The sequence below is a fragment of the Ranitomeya variabilis genome, chromosome 3 (assembly GCF_051348905.1).
Source record: "Ranitomeya variabilis isolate aRanVar5 chromosome 3, aRanVar5.hap1, whole genome shotgun sequence".
In the NCBI taxonomy this organism is placed as follows: Eukaryota; Metazoa; Chordata; class Amphibia; order Anura; family Dendrobatidae; genus Ranitomeya; species Ranitomeya variabilis.
Window position 1 is genome coordinate 34,313,208 of NC_135234.1, and position 17,125 is coordinate 34,330,332.

The 17,125-nt window shown below is 44.1% G+C and overlaps 1 protein-coding gene across 3 annotated transcripts in view; it reads right to left on the bottom strand.

The window, feature by feature from the left end:
• Nucleotides 1-11,737, bottom strand: part of LOC143815089 (interferon alpha/beta receptor 2-like) — a 42,365-nt gene extending 30,628 nt beyond the window's left edge. Inside the window, exon 1 of one of the 3 annotated variants that reach the window (XM_077293937.1) lies at nucleotides 6,767-6,921. The gene's annotated coding sequence lies outside the window, so the exon portion shown is untranslated. Of the gene's footprint in view, nucleotides 1-6,766; nucleotides 6,937-11,716 lie in introns of those variants that run through there. The other 2 variants (XM_077293939.1, XM_077293938.1) reach the window with 2 other exon arrangements.
• Between the last annotated feature and the right edge of the window lie 5,388 nt (nucleotides 11,738-17,125).

Sequence of the window (17,125 nt, forward strand, 5' to 3'; positions counted from 1 at the left end):
ACCATCAAGCGCTACAAAGAAACTGGCTCACATGAGGACCGCCCCAGGAAAGGAAGACCAAGAGTCACCTCTGCTTCTGAGGATAAGTTTATCCGAGTCACCAGCCTCAGAAACGGTTAACAGCAGCTTAGATTAGAGACCAGGTCAATACCACACAGAGTTCTAGCAGCAGACACATCTCTACAACAACTGCTAAGAGGAGACTTTGTGCAGCAGGCCTTCATGGTAAAATAGCTGCTAGGAAACCACTACTAAGGACAGGCAACAAGCAGAAGAGACTAGTTTGGGCTAAAGAACACAAGGAATGGACATTAGACCAGTGGAAATCTGTGCTTTGGTCTGATGAGTCCAAATTTGAGATCTTTGGTTCCAACCACCGTGTCTTTGTGCGACGCAGATAAGGTGAACGGATGGACTCTACATGCCTGGTTCACACCGTGAAGCATGGAGGAGGAGGTGTGATGTGTGGGGGTGCTTTGCTGGTGACACTGTTGGGGATTTATTCAAAATTGAAGGCATACTGAACCAGCATGGCTACCACAGCATCTTGCAGCGGCATACTATTCCATCCGGTTTGCGTTTAGTTGGACCATCATTTATTTTTCAACAGGAGAATGACCTCAAACACTCCTCCAGGCTGTGTAAGGGCTATTTGACCAAGAAGGAGAGTGATGGGGTGCTACACCAGATGACTTGGCCTTCACAGTCACCAGACCTGAACCCAATCGAGATGGTTTGGGGTGAGCTGGACCGCAGAGTGAAGGCAAAAGGGCCAACAAGTGCTAAGCATCTCTGGGAACTCCTTCAAGATTGTTGGAAGACCATTCCCGGTGACTACCTCTTGAAGCTCATCAAGAGAATGCCAAGAGTGTGCAAAGCAGTCATCAAAGCAAAAGGTGGCTACTTTGAAGAACCTAGAATATTAGACATAATTTCAGTTGTTTCACACTTTCTTGTTAAGTATATAATTCCACATGTGTTAATTCATAGTTTTGATGCCTTCAGTGTGAATTTACAGTTTTCATAGTCATGAAAATACAGAAAAATCTTTAAATGAGAAGGTGTGTCCAAACTTCTGGTCTGTACTGTATGTATATATTTATCTACCAGAAATATATGGCTTTATATTTCATGTTAATTTGTTATTACATTTACCTAGGGGCGTGACTCACAGGATCCTCGATACGAGGGCATGTCTTTAGAATGCTCAGTGAGCACAACCCGCTTGGAGGAGACCTTAATAAAAAATAAAAAAAAGGCCCATATCTCTGGAACTGTATGGCAGATTTAAAGAAAAAAATAAATAACTATTATTCAGGGAAGTAGCAGGAGAAAAATAAGATCAAAACTGGCCATTTTTGACAGGTCCTTTTTAAAACCCCACTGTACATATTACATACACTGAATGACTGTTGGGTGAAAGCCATTTTCCCCATACACGGGAACGCTGGGCTCTATGGGTAATCTGCCGACAGACCCCTCTGATGGCTGCTTATCTCCTTGATGGCTGCTAAAATTCCAACAGGTTGGTTCCTTCTCTCCCCGACATTGTCTGACTGGTAGACTTGGGAGGCCCCCCATACACATTGGACTGTCAGCTCGGTGCCCGGTGACATTTGCTGGTTCGGCCAACTTTATTCAAGTGTGTACGGGGCTTTTAGACTGGAGAGTCTTAAATCCGGTGCATCTCTAGATTATCTACTTTAACCCCTTTCTGTCATTAGACGTACTATTCCGTCCATGTGGGGTGGGCCCTACTTCCCAAGGACGGAATAGTACGTCATACGCGATCGGCCGCGCTCACGGGGGGAGCGCGGCCGATCGCGGCCGGGTGTCAGCTGCATATCGCAGCTGACATCCGGCACTATGTGCCAGGAGCGGTCACGGACCGCCCCCGGCACATTAACCCCCGGCACACCGCGATCAAACATGATCGCGATGTGCCGGCGGTGCAGGGAAGCATCGCGCAGGGAGGGGGCTCCCTGCGGGCTTCCCTGAGCCCCCCGCAGCAACGCGATGTGATCGCGTTGCTGCGAGGGTCTTACCTCCCTCCCTGCCTGCTCCAGACCCAAGATGGCCGCGGATCCGGGTCCTGCAGGGAGGGAGGTGGCTTCACAGAAGCCTGCTCAGAGCAGGCACTGTGAAGCAGCCTGCACTTCTCGCAGATCGGTGATCTGTCAGAGTGCTATGCAAACTGACAGATCACCGATCTGTATTGTCCCCCCCTGGGGCAAAGTAAAAAAGTAAAAAAAAAATTTTCCAAATGTGTAAAAAAAAAAAAATATTCCAAAATAATGAAAAAAAAAAAATATTATTCCCATAAATACATTTCTTTATCTAACTAAAATAAAAAATACAATAAAAGTACACATATTTAGTATCGCCGCGTCCGTAACGACCCGACCTATAAAACTGGCCCACTAGTTAACCCCTTCAGTAAACGCCGTAAGAAAAAAAAAAAAACGAGGCAAAAAACAACGCTTTATTATCATACCGCCGAACAAAAAGTGGAATAACACGCGATCAAAAAGACTGATATAAATAACCATGTTACCGCTGAAAACGTCATCTTGTCCCGCAAAAAACGAGCCGCCATACAGCATCATCAGCAAAAAAATAAAAAAGTTATAGTCCTGAGAATAAAGCAATACCAAAATAATTATTTTTTCTATAAAATAGTTTTTATCGCATAAAAGCGCCAAAAAACATAAAAAAAATGATATAAATGAGATATCGCTGTAATCGTACTGACCCGACGAATAAAACTGCTTTATCAATTTTACCAAACGCGGAACGGTATAAACGCCTCCCCAAAAAGAAATTCATGAATAGCTGGTTTTTGATCACTCTGCCTCACAAAAATCGGAATAAAAAGCGATCAAAAAATGTCACGTGTCCGAAAATGTTACCAATAAAAACGTCAACGCATCCCGCAAAAAAAACAAGATCTCACATGACTCTGTGGACTCAAATATGGAAAAATTACAGCTCTCAAAATGTGGTAACGCAAAAAATATTTTTTGCAATGAAAAGCGTCTTTCAGTGTGTGACGGCTGCCAATCATAAAAATCCACTAAAAAAACTCGCTATAAAAGTAAATCAAACCCCCCTTCATCACCCCCTTAGTTAGGGAAAAATAAAAAAATTAAAAAAATGTATTTATTTCCATTTTCCCATTAGGGTTAGGGTTAGGGCTAGAGTTAGGACTAGAGTTAGGGCTAGGGTTAGGGCAAGGGTTATTGCTAGGGTTAGGGCTAGGGTTATTGCTAGGGTTAGGGCTAGGGTTATTGCTAGGGTTAGGGCTAGCGTTGGGGCTACAGTTAGGGTTGGGTCTGAAGATAGGGTTAGGGTTTGGATTACATTTACGGTTGGGAATAGGGTTGGGTGTGTCTGGGTTAGAGGAGTGGTTAGGGTTACCGTTGGGATTAGGGTTAGGGATGTGTTTGGATTAGGGTTTCAGTTATAATTGGGGGGTTTCCACTGTTTCGGCACATCAGGGGCTTTCCAAACGGGATATGGCATCCGATCTGAATTCCAGCCAATTCTGCGTTGAAAAAGGAAAACAGTGCTCCTTCCCTTCCGAGCTCTCCCGTGTGCCCAAACAGGGGTTTACCCCAACATATGGGGTATCAGCGTACTCAGGACAAATTGGACATCATCTTTTGGGGTCCAATTTCTCCTGCTACCCTTGGGAAAATACAAAACTGGGGGCCAAAAAATAAGTTTTGTGGGAAAAAAAAGATTTTTTATTTTCACGGCTCTGCGTTGTAAACTGTAGTGAAACACTTGGGGGTTCAAAGTTCTCACAACACATCTAGATAAGTTCCTTGGGGGGTCTAATTTCCGATATGGGGTCACTTGTGGGGGGTTTGTACTGTTTGCGTACATCAGGGGCTCTGCAAATGCAACGTGACGCCTGCAGACCAATCCATTTAAGTCTGCATTCCAAATGGCGCTCCTTCCCTTCCGAGCTCTGTCATGCGCCCAAACAGTGGTTCCCCCCCACATATTGGGTATCAGCATACTCAGGACAAATTGGACAACAAATTTTGGGGTCCAATTTATCCTGTTACCCTTGTGAAAATACAAAACTGGGGGCTAAAAAATCATTTTTGTGAAAAAAAAAAAGAATTTATTTTCACGGCTCTGCGTTATAAACTGTAGTGAAACACTTGGGGGTTCAAAGCTCTCAAAACACATCTAGATAAGTTCCTTAGGGGGTCTACTTTCCAAAATGGTGTCACTTGTGGGGGTTTTTAATGTTTAGGCACATCAGGGGCTCTGCAAACGCAACATGGCATCCCATCTTAATTCCAGTCAATTTTGCATTGAAAAGTAAAATAGCGCTCCTTCCCTTCCGAGCTCTGCTATGCGCCCAAACAGTGGTTTACCCCCACATATGGGGTATCGTCGTACTCAGGACAAATTGCACAACAACTTTTGTGCTCTAATTTCTTCTCTTACCCTTGGGGAAATAAAAAAATGGGGGCGAAAAGATCATTTTTGTGAAAAAATATGATTTTTTATTTTTACGGCTCTGCATTATAAACTTCTGTGAAGCACTTGTTGGGTCAAAGTGCTCACCACACATCTAGATAAGTTCCTTAGGGGGTCTACTTTCCAAAATGGTGTCACTTGTGGGGGGTTTCAATGTTTAGGCACATCAGGGGCTCTCCAAATGCAACATGGCGTCCCAGCTCAATTCCAGTCAATTTTGCATTGAAAAGTAAAATGGCGCTCCTTCCCTTCCAAGCTCTGCCATGCGCCTAAACAGTGGATTACCCCCACATATGGGGTATCAGCATACTCAGGACAAATTGTACAACAAATTTTGGGGTCTATTTTCTCCTGTTACCCTTGGTAAAATAAAACAAATTGGATCTGAAATAAATTTTGTGTGAAAAAAAGTTAAATGTTCATTTTTATTTAAACATTCCAAAAATTCCTGTGAAATACCTGAAGGGTTAATAAACTTCTTGAAAGTGGTTTTGAGTACCTTGAGGGGTGCAGTTTTTAGAATGGTGTCACACTTGGGTATTTTCTATCATATAGACCCCTCAAAATGACTTCAAATGAGATGTGGTCCCTAAAAAAAATGGTGTTGTAAAAATGAGAAATTGCTGGTCAACTTTTAACCCTTATAACTCCGTTACAAAAAAAAATTTTGGTTCCAAAATTGTGCTGATGTAAAGTAGACATGTGGGAAATGTTACTTATTAAGTATTTTGCGTGACATATGTCTGTGATTTAAGGGCATAAAAATTAAAAGTTGGAAAATTGCGAAATTTTCAACATTTTCGCCAAATATTCGTTTTTTTCACAAATAAACGCAATTTATATCGAAGAAATTTTACCACTATCATGAAGTACAGTATGTCGCGAGAAAACAGTGTCAGAATCGCCTAGATCCGTTGAAGCGTTCCAGAGTTATAACCTCATAAAGGGACAGTGGTCAGAATTGTAAAAACTGGCCCGGTCATTAACGTGCAAACCACCCTTGGGGGTGAAGGGGTTAAGACCCCAATTCAAAGTTCATTTTAATTTTTTTTTTTTTTTTTGTTTAGGGGGGTTTGCATTAAAAGCTTGCGTTTTAGAATTGACCGCATTTATGCACAACATATACTTGCGATCACGTGCCTACTGCTGGCAAATACACACAGTTTGCAGTGCGAGCGATGTGAGGATTCACAAGCCTGCAGTCACATAGAGTAACTGCGGACTTGTGATATAAGGTCGGAGAACGTCATATACTGTACGTGTTTATAGCGCACCATAGGGTCCTTGACAGACACAAAACATGACAATTAGAAACTGTAACGTTAAAAAAAAAAAAAAAAAAAAAAAAAAAGCACACTGCTACATCATAAATAAGATGGTAAAATCATAACCAACCGCGGTCCTAATCAGAAACCCCACACAAGTGGTCTCTACAGAATACCGCACTGCTGCATCCACGTGTCACAGTCCGAACATTGGTTACCCCGACCAAACACCGTCATAGGCGTGTATGAGGACGTCACGCTCAGGTCAGGAGACCTGTGGCCAGCCATGGCATTGCGGTCCAAGACACATGAATTCAGGTTTATGATGAGGGCAAAGACATGGTCAGGTGACTTAAAGGACGCCTTGAGGGTGATGCCAAAAAGTAACTTCAGTGTGATTGGGTAGGACAGTACACCCCTGCTCAAAAGAAGTGTCAAAAACAGCACCAAGCGTAATAGCAGTGCCAAACTAACCAAAATAATACCGCCATACAACAGATAATACCAGTGTCATACTAACCAAAATAATACCATCATACAATAAGCAATAACAAACCCATAATAACCAAAATTATACTGCCATACAATAGATAGTAACGCTGCTATATTAACCAAATAATACCACCATAATATAGGTAATAACAGTGCTATACTAACCAAAATAATACCGTCATACAACAGGCAATAACAGCCCCATAATCCCCAAAATAATACTGCCATACAATAGTGAACTATCAAAGCCACAAGGTGCCAGATACCACACTGGAGAGCAGTAATGACAGTGCCATACTAAGCTGATATAGAACCGCTATATAATGGAGACATAACGGTGCCAAACCGAAGATTAGACTGTTCTATACAAACAACGAGCGCCATACTGTGCCAGGAGAATGCTATATGCTGGAGAAAACATAGAGGCTATATAATACTGCACTGGTGAGATGAGGGAGGCTGAATACTGCCACACAGTGCACAGATACAGTACACAGCTACAGTACAGCTACCTTGTGGCACTACAAGTCCCAGAATGCCATGCGCACAGACGCCGCAGCGCAGAGACTCGCACACATCTCGCCGCCTCCTCTGCTTCTTCTCATCTCTGTCTCTTGGAGAACTGACTACCTGCGATGGTTTTTTGAGGCAATGATGTCACCGGAAGGGGCGGGGCCTCCTCCAGTCCAGTGACGCCCCGATAGCAGGAAGTAGCTCAGTATTGTGGCGTGGGTAAACAAGGGCTGACACAAAGTGCGCCGCTACTTCCTGCTTCCCCGCCGGAGCGCAGCGATAAGGTGCCTTCTGATTGGCTGAAGTCATTTGATTGCCACCTGATTCGACGAATAGCAGCGGAGCAGTAGGAGCCGCAGTCGGGAAATCACGTGATTTGGTGCAGCCTCAGAGGGCGCCGGGCGGCTTCTGCCTGTTTTGGTTTCCATCTCGTTTTTCTGATGTTCGGAATTTACAGTTTCTTTTTTATACTCGTTCAGCTAAAGATTAATCTGTTTTGCAGGTTTTATTATTTTCATAATGAGAGACCATTGACACAAGATAGTAAGAGACAGTTCGCTGCATTATCAGGGATCGTGCACAGCGGTGACTTTTATTTTGCGCCTGGCGTTACATATGACAATACTGTTATTTTTACCATCAAAATGGTGAACCTGTAACAGATTATAGGCAGTAGCGTAGCTACCGAGGGGGCCATCGCCCCGGGCGCCGCGCTCTGAGGGGGCCCACCTGGCGCTACACTACTGTAACTATTGGTGTGCACAGCGTGCTGATACAGTTACATTCTGCGGCAGAGCAGGGAGAATCGATCTCCCTACACTACTGCCCGGCCGCTATGGGGCCCCTGAGCAGGCGGTGGGGGGCCCGGTGCCAGCAGTGCCCCCCCTCGCCTGTCATCGGCTAATACAGCTGACCGTATTGATGAGAGAGGGAGCGTTACTCTCCCATCATCCCCCTATCAGCGTCTGATGTCACCGAGCAGTGACGTCATCGCACCCGCTGCCTGGAGGGCGCTCAGAGCAGCGGAGGAAGAGAGGTGACAATGGGTAAAATACTTTGGGTAAAACCAAACCAGGTACAATACTTTGGGTACAAGATCCAAGACCAATTTTTCACACTCTCTCGTCCTGCCAGTCTACTCCTCCTTGAGGTGACAAAGTATTCTGCAAATTTGTCCCTCATTCTGGAAACTGACACAGAACTTCTATAAGTAATGTTCTGATAATCAGGCAAGGTGGTTTCTTCAGAGTGGTCATCAATGGAAATCTGTTCCTTGCATATAACAAAAATAGTGAAGGACCACCCAAGCGTTCACCACCTCGTCAACAGTGTCAGTCTTCAGGTTGATAGCAGTCAATATAACTCGCCATTTGGCTGTTAGAATCCCAAAAGCGCACTCCACCATTCTTCGTGCTCGTGTTAAGCCGTAATTAAAAATTCTTTTAGTTGGCGTCAATCCACTACTGGAGTTGGTTTCAGCAGGTGTTCCGAGCGTTGGAAGGCTTCATCTCCAACACATACAAACAGCATTGGTGGCCCAGAGGTTTCAGGCAGCGGTCTTGGGGGGGTGGAAATTGGAAGGTGTTTCCATAGAGATGACGCCCCATTGCAGACACTATAAAAACCTGTGAATCATTGGAGCGGCCATAGGCCCCAATATCGACCGCTATAAATTTGTATTTGGTGATGACCATGAGCACGATGGAGAAATATTTTTTATAGTTAAAATATTCCGATCCAGCAGGTTTGACAATGCGGATGTTTCCCGTCCACTGCACCCAAGCAATTAGGAAACTGACAAATTTGTTGGAATTTTTCCAGCCAACTCTCTGTTGTGGGATGTGGTATAAACTCGCCATGTAAAGAGTCCCACAATGCACGGCAGGTGTGCTTCACAATTCCTGATATGGTGGAAATCCCAAGTCTGAACTGGAAATGGAGTGACGAAAGGGATTCTCCAGTTGCAAGGAATCTGTGGAAAAAAAAAGGGAAACGTACAAAATACCAGCAATAACATTATAAGGGTATGTGCACACGCTGCAGATTTGGGTGCAGAATTTTCTGCACCAAATCTGCATCTCCTGGCAGAATCCGCATTTTTGAGCGGTTTTGATGCGGTTTTTATGCAGTTTTTTTTACCACTGCAGATTTCTATTAATGGAGGGGTGCAGAAACGCACAAAAGAAGTGACATGCACTTCTTTGAAATCTGCAGTGTTTCTGCACAGCTTTTTTTTTTTTTTTTTTCATTGATTTACATTGTACTGTAAATCACAGTGAAGATCTGCAGCAGAAAAAAACGCTGCAGATCTGCACTAAATCTGCATCGTGTGCACACAGCCTTATAAGTCAGCTTTGACAGTAGGAGATACAATAAAAATAAATATTAAAAACTACCAGCAACAACATTACAGTTACAAGTGTGCTTTAACAGTAGATACAATAAAAATGGCTTACCTAAGAGTCACCATCAGACGCTCCGCAGGTGAAATGGAGAAGCGGCAATGTGTCACTTCTGATGAGGTGTCCAAATCAAAGTTCTCCATTTGCATCCGAACATATGAGAAAATTTTCTCAGGGTCTCCTCGTAGCTCCATTTATAGTGTAAAATACACCTCACGTGTCATTCTCTGTGCTGGGATGGGGTGGATCCACAAATGTCATCGGCGCAGACGCATGATGCACCGCTGTCTCTCTTGCTCCTCCAGAACAATCGCTTTCAAACAATTTGCCTCAAAAGTGAAATCCAAAGACATCTTCAGAATGTTTGCCATCACGCCTTCCATCTTCGCAACGTGCTCCTCTATAACCTGTCAAAGATGGGCTGTAGGAACACTGTATATATAGGTTTTCAGTAGCCAATCACGTTTGAGAGCCTCCCATGGGCGTTTTTATAAACCGGATTCCGTCATAAAATGGATAAAAAAAACGGATGAAAAACTGATGAAACGGATCCATTTCATCAGTTTTTCACAATTTACGCCGGATCCGTCGCTCCGGCACGACGCCGGATCCAGCCTTATGGAAAAAACCTGATGTGTGAAAGTAGCCTAAAGGTACCTTCACACGAAGCGACGCTGCAGCGATAGCGACAACGATGCCAATCGCTGCAGCGTCGCTGTTTGATCGCTGGAGAGCCGAGGTCCCCGGGTAACCAGGGTAAACATCGGGTTGCTAAGCGCAGGGCCGCGCTTAGTAACCCGATGTTTACCCTGGTTACCAGTGTAAAATGTAAAAAAAACAAACAGTACATACTTACATGCGTCCCCCGGCGTCCGCTTCCTGTACTGACTGAGCGCCGGCAGTAGCAGGGCACAGCGGTGACGTCACCGCTGTGCTGTGCTTTCACTTTGCGGCGCTCAGTCAGTGTGGGAAGCGGATGCCGGGGGACGCATGTAAGTATGTACTGTTTATTTTTTTTACATTTTACGCTGGTAACCAGGGTAAACATCGGGTTACTAAGCGCGGCCCTGCGCTTAGTAACCCGATGTTTACCCTGGTTACCAGTGTAAAATATCGCTGGTATCGTTGCTTTTGCTGTCAAACACAACGATACACGGCGATCGGACGACCAAATAAAGTTCTGAACTTTATTCAGCGACCAGTGACATCACAGCAGGATCCTGATCGCTGCTGCGTGTCAAACTAAACGATATCGCTAGCCAGGACGCTGCAACGTCACAGATCGCTAGTGATATCGTTTCGTGTGAAGGTACCTTAAGGCACCAGATTTCAGTAATCAGCTGAAGAACCACTGCACTCAGCAAGCTCCTGCTCCAGCTAGGTTGGTCTCCAAAAGGACCTGTATAACCAACAGTCAGCTGATGCATCAGGTGACCTTTTGAAGGAAGGTGGGAGTGGTCACCACCAACATCAGCAGACTAGGTAGCAATGTAATTAGACCAGGGGCCACAGGGGAAAAACTGCATTAACCCCTAATAGCCTGAAAGGAAAAAAGTTTTAATCTGAGAGGCCAGATCTGCCACAGATCCGAACATGGATCGTGACAATTAATTTGGAGAAAACTTATATGTGATCAGTATGCCTGAAAAGCAAGTATTTGTAGACCACAGATACACCGAACATCTGACGGAGATAACAGACCGTTAAAATGTTGTTTTTTTAAATAATTTTTAACCACAAAATGAGTAGACCAAGACTGGAAGACAAAAAATTACAATGTATGCCTGCAAAGTGAAGATTTTGACACCACAGATACACCAGATGTCTGACAGAGATAACAGACTATACATTTTTTTAATTTTTGAAAACACTAAATACTGAGTAGACCAAGCCTAGCAGACAAAACAATGCAATGTATGCCTGCAAAGCGAAGATTCTGACACCACAGATACACCAGGCGTCTGACGGAGATAACCGACTGATCAAAATGTGGCCTTAATTTTTTTTGGGCCCACCAAAATTGTGTCAATGTGTTGGCTATGACACTAAAAAAAAAATTAGTCCAAAGCAGAATGCGGCGAGGAGGGCATCGCCAGGTCTCTTATAGACCTGATGACGTCATGCGGCCAGCCAATCACTGTAATACCACAACAAAGATGGCTGCAGCATTACAGTGCATGGCAGACAATCGCTGCATGGTCATTGGCGCAATAAAGTGCACCAAATTGCAGGGTGGAGACCCGAGCTCCCGCCGAATAATCCCAGAAATACTCGGTACTCGCCAAGTACACTGAGCACAGTGATACTCGGGCAAGTACCGAGTAGTGGCGAGCACGTTCACTCATCACTAGTGTTTATGGAAGCAAACATCTAAAAAAATAGTGCAACTCCTTCACTGTCACACTGCAATCCCCAGCAAGTACTGAGAGCTTGAGGCATGCTGGGAGTTGTAGTTTTGCACCAAGTTGGAGCCCCCCACTTAATATGACACAACTACCACACTGACATCACACACATGACGTGCATCAGTGGGTCACGTGACCTCACCTGTGGAAGTTCCTGCCGTCCACTCTCACCATCACTCAGCAGTTGGGAGACGTGTCCTGCACCTCGAAATCCTTCACATACTTAAACTTGCTCTTCGCCATTTTTCGTTTCTGCTGAAAACTAGCCAGTGACCGGATATCCTTCACTAAAAGCAACGCACGCTTTAGCATAAGAGGAAGTGGAAGCTGGTGGCAGAGATGTCTCTATGGTAACGGAGTCGCGCAAGACCCATTGGCTCTATGGTTTTTAGAGGAACACGATGGTCACGTGACACTGAGAAGCCTCAGCGTAGACTGTGTGTGTGGATATGTATGTGTGTGTGTATATATGTGTGTGTATATATGTATGTACGTGTGTGTGTGTATATATGTGTGTGCATATATGTATGTACGTGTGTGTGTGTATATATGTGTGTGTGTATGTATGTGTGTGTATACTGTGTATGTGTGTGTGTATATGTGTGTATATAATATGTGTGTGTATGTACAGTACAGACCAAAAGTTTGGACACATCTTCTCATTTAAAGATTTTTCTGTATTTTCATGAATTAACACATGTGGAATTATATACTTAACAAAAAAGTGTGAAACAGCTGAAATTATGTCTTATATTCTAGGTTCTTCAAAGTAGCCACCTTTTGCTTTGATGACTGCTTTGCACTCTCTTGGCATTCTCTTGATGAGCTTCAAGAGGTAGTCACCGGGAATGGTTTTCACTTCACAGGTGTGCCCTGTCAGGTTTAATAAGTGGGATTTCTTGCCTTATAAATGGGGTTGGGACCATCAGTTGTGTTGTGCAGAAGTCTGGTGGATTCACAGCTGATAGTCCTACTGAATAGACTGTTAGAATTTATATTATGGCAAGAAAAAAGCAGCTAAGTAAAGAAAAATGAGTGGCCATCATTACTTTAAGAAATGAAGGTCAGTCAGTCCGAAAAATTGGGAAAACTTTGAAAGTGTCCCCAAGTGCAGTGGCAAAAAAACCATCAAGTGCTACAAAGAAACTGGCTCACATGTGGACCGCCCCAGGAAAGGAAGACCAAGAGTCACCTCTGCTTCTGAGGATAAGTTTATCCGAGTCACCAGCCTCAGAAATCGCAGGTTAACAGCAGCTCAGATTAGAGACCAGGTCAATGCCACACAGAGTTCTAGCAGCAGACACATTTCTACAGCAACTGTTAAGAGGAGACTTTGTGCAGCAGGTATTCATGCATAAACCAAAATTCAATATTCCTATAGGTCAAAGAGAATCAAAGTACAACCAAATAACCTATAATCCTAAATTAACTATATAAAACAATACTTTTATTGGTTAAAACCATAGACACAACCACAAGCATAACATTACTAACAACCGTGCTCTCTAGTTATACCCTATTAGGGGGACCCTTAATACCTACTACCTAGCAGTGGAGGTTGGCGCCCTACACATAACCGAGATTGGCGCCCCCACTCAACGACGGCTCACCCTAAAGCTCCTATTGCTGCCCTACAAATGTGTTGCAGCCGGGCTACCAGATATACAACAGGAAGAAATTGGGTAGATAGATATCAATAACCAAAATTGCCCATTGGTAGATAAGGCAAAAACATTTTAGTATTTATTTTGATAGGGTGAGAGACACAGACATACAAAGTGCAAAACAGTGCAGAATAAAGTGCTAAAAGTGAACAAAAAATCCTAACTACACTGCTCCCTAACCTCAATACCTGCCTTGCTGTGGAGGTTGGCACCCTACTGTACAGCGGAGACGGCGCCCCCACCCCGCGACGGCTATCCCTAGGAATCCCTATGGGTAGCTGGGAAAAATGGCACAAAAAATATATATGCCAGAAATGATAGACTTGATATACTCTAACAAGCAAAGCAGAAATAAATAGATGCACTGACTAAATAATCAGTAGCACAAATAAACTAGCCATGTACACATAAGATACATAAACAGATCAAAGATACTGCATAACTAATACAGATCATCATGATATGCACATTATTTTAAAGAGGCCACCCTAATCAATAACCAGAGATATACCGCACTTATATAGAGATACCCGCCTCATTTATAGTTATTGCGTAAACTAATCTGTCAGTGTCAGTGCACTATGACATCTTCAGAACGATGAGTATTGCCCCTAGCTCATTGCTCCACTGCATTGTTATCCATGTACACTGACAGATTAGTTTACGCAATAACTATAAATGAGGCGGGTATCTCTATATAAGTGCGGTATATCTCTGGTTATTGATTAGGGTGGCCTCTTTAAAATAATGTGCATATCATGATGATCTGTATTAGTTATGCAGTATCTTTGATCTGTTTATGTATCTTATGTGTACATGGCTAGTTTATTTGTGCTACTGATTATTTAGTCAGTGCATCTATTTATTTCTGCTTTGCTTGTTAGAGTATATCAAGTCTATCATTTCTGGCATATATATTTTTTGTGCCATTTTTCCCAGCTACCCATAGGGATTCCTAGGGATAGCCGTCGCGGGGTGGGGGCGCCGTCTCCGCTGTACAGTAGGGTGCCAACCTCCACAGCAAGGCAGGTATTGAGGTTAGGGAGCAGTGTAGTTAGGATTTTTTGTTCACTTTTAGCACTTTATTCTGCACTGTTTTGCACTTTGTATGTCTGTGTCTCTCACCCTATCAAAATAAATACTAAAATGTTTTTGCCTTATCTACCAATGGGCAATTTTGGTTATTGATATCTATCTACCCAATTTCTTGCTGTTGTATATCTGGTAGCCCGGCTGCGACACATTTGTAGGGCAGCAATAGGAGCTTTAGGGTGAGCCGTCGTTGAGTGGGGGCGCCAATCTCTGTTATGTGTAGGGCGCCAACCTCCACTGCTAGGTAGTAGGTATTAAGGGTCCCCCTAATAGGGTATAACTAGAGAGCACGGTTGTTAGTAATGTTATGCTTGTGGTTGTGTCTATGGTTTTAACCAATAAAAGTATTGTTTTATATAGTTAATTTAGGATTATAGGTTATTTGGTTGTAGCAGGTATTCATGGTAAAATAGCTGCTAGGAAACCAGTGCTAAGGACAGGCAACAAGCAGAAGAGACTTGTTTGGGCTAAAGAACACAAGAAATGGACATTAGACCAGTGGAAATCTGTGCTTTGGTCTGATGAGTCCAAATTTGATATCTTTGGTTCCAACCACCGTGTCTTTGTGCGACGCAGAAAAGGTGAACGGATGGACTCTACATGCCTGGTTCCCACCGTGAAGCATGGAGGAGGAGGTGTGATGGTGTGGGGGGGCTTTGCTGGTGACACTGTTGGAGATTTATTCAAAATTGAAGGCATACTGAACCAGCATGGCTACCACAGCATCTTGCAGCGGCATGCTATTCCATCCGGTTTGCGTTTAGTTGGACCATCATTTATTGTTCAACAGGACAATGACCCCAAACACACCTCCAGGCGGTGTAAGGGCTATTTGACCAAGAAGGAGAGTGATGGGGTGCTACACCAGATGACCTGGCCTCCACAGTCACCAGACCTGAACCCAATCGAGATGGTTTGGGGTGAGCTGGACCGCAGAGTGAAGGCAAAAGGGCCAACAAGTGCTAAACATCCCTGGGAACTCCTTCAAGATTGTTGGAAGACCATTCCCGGAGACTACCTCTTGAAGCTCATCAAAAGAATGCCAAGAGTGTGCAAAGCAGTCATCAAAGCAAAAGGTGGCTAGCCTACGTGAAGAACCTAGAACATAAGACGTATTTTCAGTTATTTCACACTTTTTTGTTAAGTATATAATTCCACATGTTAATTCATAGTTTTCATGCCTTCAGTGTGAATGTACAATTTTCATAGTCATGAAAATAAAGAAAACTCTTGAAATGAGGTGTGTCCAAACTTTTGGTCTGCACTGTATATAATGTGTGTATATGTATATACAGTATATATGTGTGTGTATATGGAGCGTCCCCAAGGGCTAGGGGTTACTCGGTAACGGGCCCTTCGGTTCTCAAGGGGGATGTCACGGTGGCTGACCCAGCCTGTGGCCCCTGGGACGTCCGTTGTAAATGGGGGAAAGGTCTTTAAAGGGATAGAGTTTGTGTTCGTGACGCCACCTGTGGTATTCGGTCAGGGTGACCGACGCTGCTTTAATGGGTCCGCTGGGGTGATGTTATGACAGCTAGATGGTATACCTTCCCACAGGTGAAGTATGTCCCCAGGGCTTCCCAGTGTGTAGATGGTGGATGGTGTGAGGCGCAGTGAAGATCGAGGACACAAGGTTGCAGTCTCTTTACATTTTTACTGAAGGCTTCAGCATCCACAGTCCAGGGCACCAGACCACAGGGCAGGCAGAGTCCGGCCTGTCCGAAGGCAAATCCAGAGTCCCCTTATCCAGGTGGAAATTAGTAGCTTTCCTCTAGCACCTGGGTGTTGTAGTTCCTTACTGCTGAGCCTCTCATAAGATCCTCACAACCGTTGTAGCCTGTGTGGCCGCCCTGCTTGTGAATCCCAGCCCCGCACTCTGCATAATGCATAACACAGTGCGGGGCTGGGATTCACAAGGTGGGTGGCCGCACTGGCCGCACAGGCGCAGTCTGGCAGTCTGCAAGCCTGGCTGTGACGTCAGACGGCCAGAGCTCACTGCGCCTACACCAGACAGTACTACACAGCGCAGGCGCCGGATTTCATGCGAAAACAGCGCGATGGGGGCGGCGCCCGGCGCCCCTGAAGATTTGAGTGACGGCAGTGTGGCGTTTCAAGCAGGGGGGTGAGGACCTGCCTCCCTGGCGAAAGACAGGTATTTTGGAGACGTTATAAAAAGCTTTATTTTGGGAATACATGCACCAAAAACTAAAAGAGCCACCTTGTTAGAATGCAGCATTACTGCTGCACAAGGTGGCTCTTTTAGTTTATAACGGCTGGAGGGGGTGACAGTGGCCCTTTAACTAATCAAAGTCATTTTATGTTTGTGTGTGTGTAGCCCATTCACTATCTCCATCTACCCCCCACCCCCTGAAGATGGCCGGACCATCATTGTAAATACATCATTGTAAATACAGACCTGTACTTTGTATCTCCCCACCTCCTTGTAGATTGTAAGCTCTCACGAGCAGGGGCGTCTTATTGTGTTTTATTATTGTATTGTTAACGTTGTTACCTATGACTGTTGTGTTTGAAACTGTTAAACTGTAAAGTGCTGCGGAATATGTTGGCGCCATATAAATAAAGATTATTTTTATTATTACAGTGGGGAAAAGAAGTATTTGATACACTGATGATTTTGCAAGTTTTTCCTCCTGCAAAGAATGGAGAGGTCTGTAATTATTATCGTAGGTACACCTCAACTGTGAGAGACAGAATCTAAAAATAAATTCCAGAAAATCACATTGCATGATTTTTACATAATTAATTTGCATTTTATTGCATGAAATAAGTATTTG